The following is a 10559-nucleotide window of genomic DNA, read 5'->3' as shown; positions in this document are numbered from 1 at the left end:
TTAAGGACCCATTGCAAGTGGTGAGAGAATCAGACTGAGACTCAGGTCCTTGGCTTCCGGGGCTCTCCCCCAACCCGCACAGAGACATGTGGAGGCAATGCGGGGTGGTTACTGCAGCCCCATTCCCACCGCACCGGGTCCTGTGGCCTCAGGGATACCTGTTCTCCTGGGACCCAGGGCTGGGACCTTGGCATCTCCTCTCCTCTGCTCTCCAGGGAGTACACTGGGTGGGCCCCAGTGCAGGTGTGCACATGCTTCCTATTAGAACACCCTTTTCCTTTCCCACCCCTTCTTCCCTCGTGACAGACAGAGTCTGCATCCCTCTGACCAGGGCTAAGTCATGTGACTCCTCGGGACCAAATAATTTGTCCTTGGCTTTGGGACATAATTTGGTGATTTTTATACCTCAGGGTTAAATCTGAAAAGAAAATCGGCCACCTGTATCCAGTCACAGACAGGCTGGGGGCTCAGCACTGCGACCCTCGAGCCTGCCCAGCTGCGGGGAGGGGAGGAGTGTGGCTACTCCTAGGGACATCAGCGCCTGTGCCTTACCCCTGGCCAGAGCAGCCAAAGCTGCTGGATCATCTGTCCAGGGCCTGGCCTGGAGAAGGGGGCCCTGGCCAGCTCGGGGGACGGGGGTGCTGCTGGTAACCCTGCATAGCCCGAGGCCCAAGGTGAGCTCATCGGATGAGCAAGGCCTCCTGCTAAGCCTAGTGGGTGACTAAGAGGACACTCTGTGCTCTCACAAATGCCCGGCCCCTGCCGGTACGCCCGCCCTGTCTTCACTTCTTTTTTTTTTTTCTTTTTCAAACAAAATCACGTTTATTTCAATAGCTCCAAGTGCAAATACAGCAAGTCAGTACACAGTTTCAAGATACAGCTTTAAGTATAATGAAAACTTGATAGGCAAAAAAGAAAGGGTAAATAGTAGAAATAAAGCTCAGTGTTTAAAAAATTCAAGTAACCTGAAACCCTTTAGACTAAAATAATCTTTCATCAATTCAGAAATGCCTTAATTTATAGATAAGAGTAGTACATTGCAATCAAAACGGACTTCTCAAAGAAAGAGAATCACCGCAAACTGGTCCGCTCCAGATAAGAGTAGAAATTCCCGGTGCTGGCTGTTTCAGAGTCAGCATTCACTCACACTATACAGATTGGTGTGGTCCAACCCGTGGCATTTGATCTTTAAGCAAATTCCAAAAAAGTGTTTAAAGTTCAATGCCACTAAGAGTTCTTGAAATGGCCACTATATATTTAAAAGGTTTGAAGACCAATTTCAGCTTCAGGCCTATGGTACAACTTGGGGAAAAGACATACATTAATATTCCTTCCATCACTAAAATCCTTTTTGTAAGGTTAGCAACATGGCCTTTAAAGCTTCCTCAGGGAAACTGTACTTAAACATATAAAAGTTCCCACTAGGGAGATAATTAAAAGTTGTTAATGTTCTTTTTATCACTTAGCAACCAAGACACATGTTTATTTCCACTCCCCAGAAGCAATGTTAGCTACTAGCTTCAATTCAGGAAAAGTGTAACTTGAGGAAGGTTTATGTGAGGTGTTTATTCAGTCTTTTTCTCAACCTTCTTCATCTTCTCATTGTAGGCAATAAATTGAGAGTCTGTTCCAAAAAGTCTAACCCACCATGTAAATGTCGAAGCGTAGTTTCCAATGAAGTTCACGTGGTGGAAATTGTGATGCTGAGATAGAAAAGAATGAGATTTAAAGGGTTGAGAGGAATGTCATAAGCACTATGGACATCAACAGTTTCTGTAAAATAAACGGTCACCCAGGCCCAAAGAAGAATAACAGGATCACATAAAAGCATGATTCCAGGGTTTCCCTGGTGGCGCAGTGGTTGAGAGTCCGCCTGCCGGTGCAGGGGACACGGGTTCGTGCCCCGGTCCGGGAAGATCCCACATGCCGCGGAGCGGCTGGGCCCGTGAGCCATGGCCGCTGAGCCTGCGCGTCTGGAGCCTGTGCTCCGCAGCGGGAGAGGCCACAACAGTGAGAGGCCCACGTACTGCAAAAAAAAAAAAAAAAAAGCATGATTCCATTGAAATATCCAGTTCCAAGAATTAGGGTTTCCAGAGGATGTGCATATTCACCTTCCATTCCAAATGGCGCCTGAAGCTCACGACAAATTTTATGAATATACTTATGTATTCTTTTGTGGTGTAAGAGCCTATGCAGGAAGTAGTGCCATGTATCCTCAATCACTGCACAGCCAAAGCATCTTGCCAAAAGCATGTACCATCTTGGCATTGTTTCCCAATCATAAGGAATATTGAAATACTCTGTAAAAGAATAGGTTCCACAAATCAAAGAAGCTGGACACAAAAATGATTAAAGAGAAATACTTTAAAATATTTCCATTGATTTCCCCACGTTTCTGCTTTATCCTTTTGAATTTTGTACTTTTTCATGTAAGGTATAGATTGAAACAAAAATCCAGGTAAACAGAACAAGAAATAAAGGACCTCATGAACTATGAGGGATCCCCATGTTGCAATCTGGAACTTTGTATAATTATTCAGCATATAGTTCCAAGCATTTTAAAATGGTTCCTGCAGAGGATTCTCAGGTAAAAGTGAATCTCCATATCCCACAGCCAGGGATGCTGAACTAAAGATGCTGATACTTTCATTTGTTGTCATTTTTCAAATCTCAGCAGACAGCCTTATAATTCTGCACACCACTGGGTCTGCAGCCGCCGCCTCCGGAGCTTCGCTAGGCACCCCTGTCTTCATTTCTTGAGCTTAGTTCTGTTGTCACTGACGGTACCAGGCAGCCCTTTGCATACAGCACCCCTGGAGCCACATGTGGCCAAAGCGTGTGGCATTCATGGCAACACCCATGTGTCTGTTCTTCAAATTCAATTCCTTTCCCTCCTGGGCACATAGTAAGACTACATTTCCCAGTCTCCCCTGCAGTCAGACAGAATCATGGGCTGAGTTCTGGCCAGTGGAATGTGGCTGAAGAAATGTAAACCATGCCATGTCCTGGTCTGACCTCTGAAAACGTCACCGTGGCTCACTCTCTTCCCCTGTCCGGTGGCCGGATGTGGAGGACCCAGGGGCCCTTACTACAGTGGGCTGTAAGGGGCTTGAGTTCCTGAAGAGCTATGAGTAACAGAGCCTATGCCCATTGCACCTGTCTGAGAAAGACATCTTTATAAGTGAAGGCATGGAAACACTGGAGTGGGTACAGCAGGTGACAGCCCGAGTAACAGTGTCTGACCCCAGATGAGAAGTCAGGGGGGTTGAATTCTTTAAGATTTTTTTTTTTGGCCATGCCCTGTGGCTTGTGGGATCTTAGTTCCCCCACCAGGGATTGAACCCGGGCCCTCGGCAGTGAAAGCACTGAGTCCTAACCAGTGGACCGCCAGGGAACTCCCAAATTCTTTAAGATTTTTTAGTGTGGGAGTTACAGGTTTAGCCTCTGGAGCTGGACACCCAATTTCTCCCATAGATGGACCACGTGACTCTGGGAAAATTGATGAATGTTTCTGAGCCTCAGTTTCCTCACTTGTAAATATATGCGCATCACAGGGTGTTTGGAAGTTATGTACAGCGATGGGCACACTAGGTTCGTTGGCCCTGCTGGACTATGAGGGGTCCTCCAAGGCAGGGATGGCTTTTGATTCATCTCTCTGGGTCCCTGCTGGGCCTGGCACAGTGTCCAATGTCCAGTGGCCCCTGCCCAGGAGGGTCCTTGTCTGGAGAGGACTCAGAGCTCTCAGCTGTACTCTAAAGCAGGCTGGGATGTGCCATAGAGGAGAGGTACCAGCAAAGTGCTGTCCAGGGGAGATTAATTCGGCCTGGGTTTCAGGCTGAGGACTTCATGGAGGAGGTGGCATTTCATCAAGTCCTTGAAGGAGAAAGGGTGGCATCTGTATCACAGATGTTGACAACGCTTGCTCTAGGTTAAGCAAAGTTCCCATGAGTTAAATCCTGAGGTAGAAAGAGCTGGACATGCTGGGCTGGAACAGGCTCCCACTAACAGTTTCAAGGCCTGGGGGGAAGATTTCAAAAGGAGGCAGTGGTAGGCAGAATTCTGAAGATGTCCCCATCCTAAGACCCCATTCCCTGGTTACTCAATCAAAAACAAATCTAGGGGGACTTCCCTGGTGGCGCAGTGGTTAAGAATCCGTCTGTCAATGCAGGGGACACGGGTTCTAGCCCTGGTCCGGGAAGATCCCACATGCCCTGGAGCAACTAAGCCCGTGTGCCACAACTACTGAGCCTGTGCTCTAGAGCCCGCGAGCTCCAACTGCTGAGCCTGCGTGCCACAACCATTGCAGCCCGTGTGCCTAGAGCCCATGCTCCGCAACAAAGAGAAGCCACCGCAATGAGAGGCCCGCACACGGCAACAAAGAGTAGCCCCTGCTTGTCGCAGCTAGAGGAAGCCCGCGCACAGCAACAAAGACCCGATGCAGCCAATAAATAAATAAATAAGTAAATTTAAAAAACAGAAAAAAAATCTAGGTACTCTATGAAGGAATTTTGCAGATATCGTTAAAGTCCCAAGTCAGTTGGCTTTAAAATATGGAGATTAATGAGATGGGTCTGACCTAATCAGATGAGCCCTTTAGAAGAAGAAGAGCATTTTCTCCTCTCTGGTAGCAGAATAGGACGTTAGAGAGATTGAAAGCACGAGAAGGATTTCAGTCAAGAGCAACTCTCAGCTGACAGCCAGCAGGGAAATGGGAACCTCAGTCCTACAACCACACGGAACTGGATTCTGCCAACCATCTGAACGAGTCTGGGAGCGGATTCTTCCCCAGAACCACCCGATAAGAGCCCACCTTGCTTTTGGCCTTGTGGGAGCAGAGAACCCAGTTGAACTCACCCAGACTTCTCACCGCAGAGCTGTGAGTTAATAAATGGGTGTTTTTGCCACTCAGTCTGTGGTCATTTGTTATGCAGCAACAGAAGACAAATACAGACGAATACCACAAGTCTAAATATTCCAAAGCCAAAAGTCAAGCTTACAAACTGTTAATCAAATATGGTCTACCCATCTATCTTGACATATATACCTTCATAATGACCTTGAAGGCCAGGGCCAAATTCGTAATTCTGATGATTTAGAACTCTGTGCCAGCAGGTAGCTGCCCAGGGAGGGCTTGCCCTTGGGTCCCAGTCCCTGGCCTGTGGTCTGACCCCTCTTCTCTTGTCATTCCTGCTTCCATCCGGCACCAGGAGGGCTGGAGAGCCCAGGCCAGATGACCTAAATACCGTTCACTCCCCCTGCAAATAGCTGTCCCTTGCCTGGCCCTGGGGCCCAGGGTGTGGTTTGCCTTTAGGAAAAGGAACCTGGAGAATCTGAGGACTGTTCAGGCTGGAACATGATTGTCCTTGGTGTGCCATGTATGGTCTAGAAGGGAGGCCACAGCTCCGGTGGGAACATCCACTAGGACCTTCTGACTCCTCCTTCCCCTGGGGTGGCCAGAGCAGGATTGCTCTACAGCTGGGGACACAGGGCAAGGGTCTTGCCTGTCTCTCTTTGTGTGTGTTAAAATACATATAAAGTTTACCGTAAGTGACACTTGATACATTCACAATGTTGTGCAACCACCTCCTCTATCTAGTTTCAGAACATTTTCATCACCCCAAAAGGAAACTTCCAGACCCATTAAGCAGCCACTCCCTACTCCTCCCTCCCCCAGGCCCTGACAGCCACTAATCTGTGCTCTGTCTCTATGGACTTACCTGGTCTGGGTATTTGATATAAATGGAATCATACACTCTGTGGTCTTTTGTGACTGGCTTCTTTCAATTAGCACATGATTTCAAGTTTCATCCGTGTTGTTGCATGAATCAGTACTTCATGCCTGAAGTAGTGGCAGAATAATATTCTTTTGGATGGACAGACCACATGTGCAGTGGCCTTTCTGGCCAGGGTCTAAGATGGTATCGGGCTGGGGATTGGGGAAAGTCAGCCGGTGGTTCTGCACCTTTCTTCTTTTCTCCTCTGTGACTTTTGGGGTCTGACCATTTAGAATATGCTGCCGGGGCCTGGGGACGCAGGGAGACAGCCAGTCTCACCTCCTCCCCTAGTCTTTGCAACCTGATCCCGAAATCCCGCCCAGTGGTGGTGGGGGCATCAGACACAGGTGGTGTGGACCCGTCCCAGGAGGATGCCCCTGTTTCGGGGTTTCCAGCTGTCTCCGGGTCGGGGGGCCCCCAGCTGAATCCATTAAAAGCTGGAGTCCTTCTCTGGTGACAATTCTGAGGTCACACGGGGTGGAGAGGCTGCTGGTGGGGGAAGGGGTGCATGGCCTCGGGAGCTGGGATTGCTCAACCACTGGGACTGGAAGGCAGTGGGAGTGCAGCCTGGCACCGGGCGAAGTCGGCTCCACGCCCAAAGAGATGCTTAGATCTTCACTTGCGGGGCCTGTTTAATTCCACAGAGAAATTTAATTCCACATTGTTTGTTCTCTGCTCCGCAGACGCCTCAGCTGAGGAAACCACGGAAATCTCATTTGAAAAAGAATTTGGCCCCTGGAGACCCCTCCCCATTTGCTGGTGGGAGGGGACCAAGACTTCAGTTGCCCTCACACCAGCAAACTCCAAACCACAGAAATGCAGTGGGGTCACCTGGGGACAGAGGGAGGGTGGCTGGACAGTGGGTGGGCAGTGAGCCAGTGGGCCTGTGTCACACGGGGGTCTGCTGTTTTGTGACAGGAGTTCTGGGCTCGGAGCCCCCAGACCTCAGTGTGGATCCAGGCCCTGCCACTCTGGTCTGGGATCTCGGGTGGTCACGTCTATGGTTGACCACGCTCACCTGGCCACTTGGGGACTCTGCCAGCCTCCAGCGAGGAGCTGAGCTTAGCGGTGAGGGAAGCCACAGATGGGATTGGGGGCGAGGCAGGGAGGGGAGGAGGTGAACCGGTCTCGGGCTGTGCACCCACAGGCGTCTTCTAGTACCAGGGGACAGAAACCGCATCGCTTATGGCATCCACCAGGGGTCAAGCAGTGCAGCGGGCACGTTAGCGTCGTTCAGGGCATTTCTCTTTACAGCAGCCTCGCAGAGTGGCCGCCGTTATTCTCTTTTACAGATGAGGAAACTGCGGAAGGTAAAGGGACTCACCTAGGGCAACAGGTACCGAGGGCAGAGGCTGGGCAGTGGGCAGTCATCCCCGAACACTGTGTTCTTCCACATCATGTCACTAGTCCCTGGTTTGGCCCTCAGTCTTGTTTCTTGGGGGGATTACAGCCAAAATCATTGTGTATTTTTTTTTTGACTTTTTTTTTTTTTTTGGCCGCACCATGTGGCTTGTGGGATCCTAGTTTCCTGACCAGAGGTTGAACCCATGCCCTCGGCAGTAAACGCGCAGCGTCCTAACCACTGGACTGCCAGGGAATTCCCCAAATCATAGTATTTTTGAGGTGGAATGGACCTGGTTCAAGTTGTCATTTTACAGGTGGGGAAATTGATGCCCACGAAGGGGAAGCGACTTGTCCAGAGTCACCCACCAGACAGCAGATCGCTGGCCCCATTTGGCCCATGTGGGTAGAGCCCAGTAGCCCTGAAGTCAAGACTGTCTGTAGTGCCCAGTGAGATAGAAACTCCTCGCTCTGCCCAGGTTCAAAGCCTGTCTATTGGTCTGACCCTGCCTCTGGTCCTGAGAGAGCGTGGATGGCTCAGTGCAAACTGTCCCCACTGTCCTGACGACTCCGAGTCCTGTGGACAAGGTTCAGTGCCGTGCAGGGAGATGAAGGGCCACTATGTGCTTTCTCATCTTAACAGGTCAGCATCACCTGTGTTGACGTGAGGGTGGGAAAGAGTCCAGCTTCCCATCTCAGCTTGGTCACTGTCCAGCAGTGTCACCTGAGCCTGGTCACTTCATTGGTTGGTCAATATTTATGGAGGGTTTTCTGGGAGCAGTTTGTGTGCTAGTTTCTGAGGAAAACAAAGATGAAATAATGCCTTGCCCTCAAAGAGCTCTCACAGGGGAGGCAGATCTGCGGTTAAACAACAATTTCATGACGCCCTTGCTCTGAAGGAGGATGTTTAAGATACGGTGGGAGCTTGGGGGGAATCGGGGTGGGCTTTCCAGAGGAGGCAGAGTTGAGCTGAGACTGAAAGGATGGTTTGCCAGATGGACAAGGCAGAGGATGTTGAGTTTGGAGAGTGGATTTAGCAAAGGAATGGATTTGTGTCAGGGGAATTAGGAATAATTTAGAATAGTTGGAGCGTATGTGGTGGGATGGTAGTCATGATGGCGTGGGATGTTAGGTTGGCTAGGAGGGGATGGGAAAGCCTTTCTGCCACACAGAAGTGTTTGACTCCATCCTCAGGGCAGCTGGGGAGGCATCAAGGGTTTCGATCAGGGGACAAATCCAGCCAGATCTGTGTTTTGGAAGGTTCGACTGGGCTGTATCAGGGATGGCCTGATGGGGGGTGGGAAAGGCAGCCAGGGCGCCAATGTGTGGATCTGGGTTAAAGCAGTGGGGTACCCTCAGGCTGGGAGTGATGGAGAAGACCAAGGGGTGATGGGATTGAGGGGCTGTGATCAACTGGTTGTAGGCAGTGGGAAGAGGGAGTTGGTTTCTGGCTCGGGTGACTGGGTAATTGGGATTCCATTCATACTAATAGGGAAACTGGAGGTGGAGGTTTGCTGGTGGGGGTGGAGATTCATGTGAATTAAGTTTAGGATCTGATGACTTGAGGTGCTCATGGGACATCCAAAGGGAGAGGTCTGGCTGATGGTTGGTTGACTTAAGGATTTGGAGGCCAGGGGAAAAGTGAAAACTGGAGTTAGAGATTTCGAGGTCATCACCCTAAATCAAATGCAGATGAGTTAAGGGACCACAGAATGCTCTGGACACGGTACAGGTTGATTTTGGCAGAAACGGTCAGTGCCCTGTCCATGTCCCCTTGGCATTGCAGCCCTGCAGCTCTTCCAGATGGCTTTCTCTGCAGTGGAAGCAGGCCTGGCCTGTGCAAGAGACAGGCCAGGAGTGTCCCCAGGAGCAGGCTCAGCCAGTGAAAGATGAGACCTAGATGATGGAAACCAGAGCTCTTCTCCCTTAGGAAGCTCTGTTCCTTGCGGTCTCCTGGAGGTCCCCGGTGGGAGGCGCTCATTAACCCCCCTCTACTGGCTCCTACCCTTCTCTGTGTCACTTTTCCATTTTCCTACCAGTGTTTCCTGGGATCACCCCCCAAGTAAGTGACTGGCACGCTCATTCTTTTTTTTTTTTTTTTTTAGCGGTACGTGGGCCTCTCACTGTTGTGGCCTCTCCGACGCACAGGCTCAGCGGCCATGGCTCACGGGACCAGCTGCTCCGCGGCATGTGGGATCTTCCCGGACCGGGGCCCGAACCCGTGTCCCCTGCATCGTCAGGCGGACTCTCAACCACTGCGCCACCAGGGAAGCCCCCCTTATTTTTTTTTAATTGGAGTACAGATGATTTACAATTTTGTGTTAGTTTCAGGTGTGCAGCAAAGTGATTCAGTTATACATATATACGTATTCATTCTTTTTCAGATTCTTTTCCCATATAGGTTATTACAGAATATTGAGTAGAGTTCCCTGTGCTATACAGTAGGTCCTTTTTGGTTATCTATTTTATATCAGTAGTGTGTGTATGTTAATCCCAAGCTCCTAATTTATCCCCTCCCCACCCCATGTTTCCCCTACGGTCACCATAAGTCTGTTTTCAAAATCTGTGAGTCTGTTTCTGTTTTACAAATAAGTCCATTTGTATCATTAAAAAAAAATTAGATTCCACACGAGTGATATCATATTTGTCTTTCTCTGTCTGACTTACTTCACTTAGTATGATAATCTCTAAATCCATCCATGTTGCTGCAAATGGCATTATTTTGTTCTTTCTTATGGCTGAGTAATATTTCACTGTATATATGTACCACATCACCACATCTTCTTTATCCATTCCTCTGTCATTGGACATTTAAGTTGCTTCCATGTCTTTGCTATTGGAAATAGTGCTGCAGTGAACATTGGGGTGCATGGCATACACATTCTTTTTTTTTTTTTTTTTGGCCGCACCAAGCGGCATGTGGGATCTTAGTTCCCCAACCAGGGATCGAACCTGCGCCCCCTGCAGTGGAAGCGCTAAGTCTTAACCACTGGACCGCTGGGGAAGTCCCTGGCATGCACATTCTTGCTGTAGAGTCTGCCACGGGGAAACCCAGCCCAAGATACCAGTTTGCTCAACTGGGATGAGAGTCTGCTTTGACCATTTCCTACCTGTCTTGACCCCCAGCTGGCCTGGAAGCGGCTTGCAGGTGCTTTCACCTTTGTGTCACCAGAACCAAGACAGCCGGGTCAAGGGATGACCTGGCGAGCTGCTGTTGAATACAGGAATGACTAAACCCATCAGCGGCTTCTTGTTGCCTTTCAGAGGCCAAACTCTCCAACAAGCCCCACAAGACTCCTTCCTGCCTCTCCATCCTCAAGTCATTCCATCCTCCTGTCTGCTCTCCAAACTGCAGGCCTCTGCTCTCCTTCCCTTAAAGTTTCCATGCTCCTTCCTTCCAGATGGCCCACATAGTTCTCTCTGCCTGTCTCTGCCCCACGCTGG

At 49.8% G+C, this 10559-nt stretch overlaps 1 pseudogene; it reads right to left on the bottom strand.

Moving 5' to 3' along the window:
• Positions 1-1565: 1565 nt before the first annotated feature.
• LOC132414581 (methylsterol monooxygenase 1-like) lies at positions 1566-2660 on the bottom strand (annotated as a pseudogene).
• Between the last annotated feature and the right edge of the window lie 7899 nt (positions 2661-10559).

The sequence above is a fragment of the Delphinus delphis genome, chromosome 19 (genome assembly GCF_949987515.2).
Source record: "Delphinus delphis chromosome 19, mDelDel1.2, whole genome shotgun sequence".
In the NCBI taxonomy this organism is placed as follows: domain Eukaryota; kingdom Metazoa; phylum Chordata; class Mammalia; order Artiodactyla; family Delphinidae; genus Delphinus; species Delphinus delphis.
This window is presented reverse-complemented; position numbering and strand designations above follow the sequence as displayed.